We start from the raw sequence: 5,043 nt of genomic DNA on the forward strand, positions 1-5,043 counted from the left end.
CCTGAGTGAAAGTGAGGATTACCTTTACAAATATTTAGTTGCATGATCCAAAATTTAAATAAAGAGATAAATATTTAAATCGTCAATGAAAAGCAGATGTATATTTTGTTTTAAGAAGGAAACCCCATAAACTAAGGATATTTTGTAAAAACACATCAGCCAATAAAGTGAGATTTTAAAGCATGTTTATGATTTACAACCAGACTGGATTACTGGTAGGATTAGAAATAATCTACTGATTTCATGTCCAGACTTGAGATGTTTCACTGCAGAATCATTTGAATCTCTGCCTGTAATTTTATATCAGTTTTAAAGGTAAAATCCACACAGAATGATGCTGCAATTACTGTGTTTGACTGCAGGCATGGTATTAATAACTCTCAACACACATTGTTGGAAACTAAAGTCAAAGAGTTTAAAGTTTGCCTAATCGCCACAGATAATTTACCCTCAAACCCCACAAAATATTACAAAGTACCTTGGAAACACTTGAAATAAGACAAAAACTTACAAGTAATCCCTAAATATTTATTCATTCATAATAACCATCACTTTTTCATCAATATTAAGACATTATTGGCTTTAAACAAGCTTCATATTTCACTGAAAAGTTACTTGTAAGTTAGATGTTTTCCTTATTTTAAGTGTACTAAGATATTTTCACTAAAAACTAGACCGAGCTACTTGGCAAGATTTTGTGTTTTTGCAGTGCAGCTCCTGGGAAATTCAAACATGTTGACATTTTGTAACTTTTAGTGAGAAATATCTTCCAGCTGAGCTCCAGTTTTCAAGGACAAGAGTAAAATAAGGATGAGAGAAAATCAGTCTCTGACATCTTTAAACGGAAAAAAATAAACATCTATAAACATGTTTCTTAACAAGTTGCCCCTCAGCCACATGGTTTTTGTTTAAATCTAAAACCGTTTCTGATCATTCTGGTTGGTTATTTGTCCAATATGTTTGTTCGGATGTTAAAACTTAGGCCAGAAGCTGAATGTTAGACAGCTTTCTCTATTCCACAACCAGCTTAGACGAGAATTTACTGCGTCCAAATTTCAACCATCTGTCACCCTGAGATGAAAGGAAAACGTTTGGGATGTTTATGAAAATTTTGAAATCATGTTTTTCTGCTTTACTTCACCCTGAACAAGAAAGAAACGTTCCAAAATCAACAGCAATTTATTTAGCAGTTTCCTGCTAAATGGATGTATGAAGATCGACCACAATCGCATGTAGGACGCTTGGAGGAGAGAAGGTGAGGCTTTTAAACTTGAGGACCCTGGACCAGCTGTGAAGCATGGTGGTGGCACCATCATTCTTATGGTTTTCTACTTACTCAAAGGAGATGAGATCATGAAGAAGCAGTACATTTAAATGCTTCAAATTTACCTTAAATTAGTAGCTGGACGGTTGATATTTGGACACTAAAAACAAATCAGAAACCGGTTTTAGAAAGTTCAACCTATAGATTAGAGCACAGAGTCCGACTGGGAAAGTGGTAAATCTGAATAAACTTTTCTAATTCTGAGCATGTATATATAATGTTTAGCATTTGCTAACTTGATAGAATAAGCCTTCTGCACCAAATTCTAGTTTTTAAAATGCACTAAAAGGATTATGTAGGATAATCATACCTCAGCTGGTCATAATAGCACATTTTGGGATAGTTGAGATCAAATCATCAACCTAAAAACTTTTATCATCCAGTTTTTGGTAAAAAGAGAGAAACGATAAGTCATGCAAATAGAAATTATTGAGTTTGTTTTAATTTATCATGTGATTACTTTATTTATTGTTAATTGAGACTACTCTAATCATACTCACCTATAAGATTAACAGTTTAAATAAATAATTTTGGCCCAGGATGACTGAGTTGTTACTTCTAACTGGACGTTTTTGAAACACAGTCTCAGTTAGCATGCTACGTTAGCCGTTTTTCACAAGCGGAAAAGTAAGAAAAACATGTAAAACTTCCACTGCCTTCACACGTCTAAATAATTCAATAAAACCTCTAAAAACACACTTTTGAATATATCATTAAGAACTTTAACAGAATCTTTGTTAAAAATGTGGAAAAAGGAAGATTTCTGCAAACTGTTAAGTAGAATTATTAATTTAGAAGAGCCACAGTTTATATCCACTTATTGTTGCCAGGTTATTTACGCACACAGACACTCGTATCTAAAGGGAATTTAGAAGAGCGACATGTTTCTGGAGTACCCAGAGAAAACTGCTGCATGCACAGGGAGAACAGATTCACAACGTTCTTCTTGCAAGGACACAGTGGTAATTGCTTCTGCATTTCCTATTATTTAAATATCTATGATAATCAATAAAAGATTATCAAAAAACAATTCTGTGTTACAAGAAATGTCCAGAGTCGAGTCAGATTTTTGTTTTTTCTTTCTTTATTACAGATTGTTTATTTTGTTGGAAGTTGCTTTTGGTGCAGCCTATGAAAAAAAAAGAAAAAGAATCCACTAAGTGGAAATTGTTTTTTTTTTTTTTATAGAAAAAGCAAAATCTCCTTTTTATGTTTGTAGATAAACTGAGATGAAAGCTGTTGCAGAGGAAAAGGTTGACACAATGTTCACTTTGGTGACTAAAAATAGAGTAAAAGCCGAGTTTCTGATTTGTTTTGTTTTTTTCAATGATGAATAACCAGACTGAGTTTTTCTCTCAGTTGTGTTTTAACAATGTTCTCTGGTTAATGTACACTTTTTTTTTTTTTTACTTTGTGTTCATGTGAAAGTTTCTCAGGGAAAATAAACGTGTTGCTAAAATCAAATATTTTTCTTTTATTTATTTCATCTGAAGATAACCTCTGATGTTAACTGCATCTTGTTGATATGATAGAGCCTTCATTTCTGGTTTGACATTAAGCCTAAACTACAACATTTCAGTCATTTTCCGTCCATTTTCTGTACCTGACTGTGAGGGCAGATTAAGCTTAAAAAAACGATAGGACAGGTGGAGGTTGAAATAAGTGTCCAGGAACATAATAATAACTCACAAATTGTTTACTTTAAGGAAAGTTTTAGATAATAGCTGTTTGCGAATTACTCTGTTGGCCCTGAAATATGCTATTTCACAGATAATAACAGAAACAGATTGTTTCTTTCTTTGTAATATGTGATGATAACAATGTTCTTAAAGATACAAAAATAAAATTATTTGCTGAGTTGCTGGTTGCAGTCGTGTGAAAAAATCTGTACAAGCTACAACAGTGTTTTTGTAACATATTTAGATACAGTACAGACCAAAAGTTTGGACACACCTTCTAATTCAATGGGTTTTCTTTATTTTCAATACTATTTATAAGGCAAGAAATCCCACTTATTAACCTGACAGGGCTCACCTATGTAGTGAAAACCATTTCAGGTGACGACCTCTTGAAGCTCATCAAGAAAATGCAGAGTGTGTGCAAAGCAGTAATCACAGCAAAAGGTTGCTACTTTGAAGAAACTAGAATATAAGGAGTATTTTCAGTTGTTTTACACTTTTTTGTTTAGTGCATATTTCCACATGTGTTATTCATAGTTTTGATGCCTTCAGTGTGAATCTACAATGTCAATAGTCATGAAACTAAAGGAAACTCATTGAATTAAAAGGTGTGTCCAAACTTTTGGTCTGTACTGTACATGGATATCAATTGTGAAATTTAATGTTTAAAAAATGGAGGAAAATATAAAAATGATTATCAGCTTCTCTGTTGTTAAGGAAATAGTCCACAAGTGGAAAACATGTGCAAGATGCTAAATGAAGTCTCTAAAAAACCTTAAAAAAACCCTAAAATGTCATTATGGGACCTAAAAGAATGCTTTAGATATATTAATAACAATATTTAGTTTCTCTTTGGGATCAATAAAGTGTCTTTGAATTTAATATCAACTGCATATATTAGTATGAAAACAGCAAAACGTGAACTTTCTAAGACAAAAAGACAGCCTGAAGTTTGTCAGTATTCGTGTAATAATAATGTTGGGGTTTTTTTGTTTAGTAAAATTGTTGTAAAGCTGAATTGTTTGTACAGCAGAACAGAGGAAATGTTTGACTTAAACCAGCTACAACAACCCAGGAAGAAAACCTCATACCTGCTGTGAAGAACAGAGCTGGAAGCGTCATAGTTTGGTGACGTTTTACTGCCATCATGGATCCATAGAAATTAACCTGCAAGATGAAAATGACCCAAAATATATCAGTACATCCTCCAAGGTCCTCGTCCTAGTCAAAGCCCTGATCTGGGTCTAATTAAGACGCTGAGGGCTGACTTGAACACCTTTTTTTTGTCAGGAAACTCATCAAACATTTCATCCTATGATGTCATTTTTGGATGTTTTGATCAGTCGATTTTCTTCTTACAAAATACTTTTTACTCCTGCTTGAGTAATTTCTTGGATGGCTACTTTTTACTTTTACTTTGGTAAAAATAAGTATTGAATTAGTGCTCCTCTTACTTGCTTACAATTATTTTTCTACCTCACCCAGAGTTGGGTACAGTATTTACATTTACTCAGCTACATTTAGTTGAGTAACTTTTGGGGAAAAAAGTTTTTACTTTTAGGAGTATTTTTACTAGGTTGTAATTTTATTGTGAAGTTTTGCTACTATATTTCTGTGTTTTCTACCCACTGAATGAAAAACAAACATGTTTTAACCAAAACTCCATCAGATACAAACACACACCTGCAGTTTTTGTTAAACTTTCATAAGTTTTAATATTCAAAGATATTTAGAAAATTTCCTTCTGGTTTTGTTATTTTTTGTAATTATTTGTACGACTTATTTTCTCTTCGGTTTTTAAATTTCCCACATATTTTGTTGATCAGTCGTTTTTCTTTTCTACCAAATCTCACTTGAGTAATTTCCCGGACAGCTACTTTTCACTTTTACTTGGTAAAACTTTATTCAGGTATAGATATTCTTACTTATTTCCATTTTGATATATACTTTACCCACCTCTGGATATAAATATATGTTTGAAGCCCTGTGCTGCAGCACCGTGTCGCACCTGGACGGACTTCCTCCTGAGCTCAAGGTATA

The sequence above is a fragment of the Xiphophorus maculatus genome, chromosome 23, assembly GCF_002775205.1.
Source record: "Xiphophorus maculatus strain JP 163 A chromosome 23, X_maculatus-5.0-male, whole genome shotgun sequence".
In the NCBI taxonomy this organism is placed as follows: Eukaryota; Metazoa; Chordata; class Actinopteri; order Cyprinodontiformes; family Poeciliidae; genus Xiphophorus; species Xiphophorus maculatus.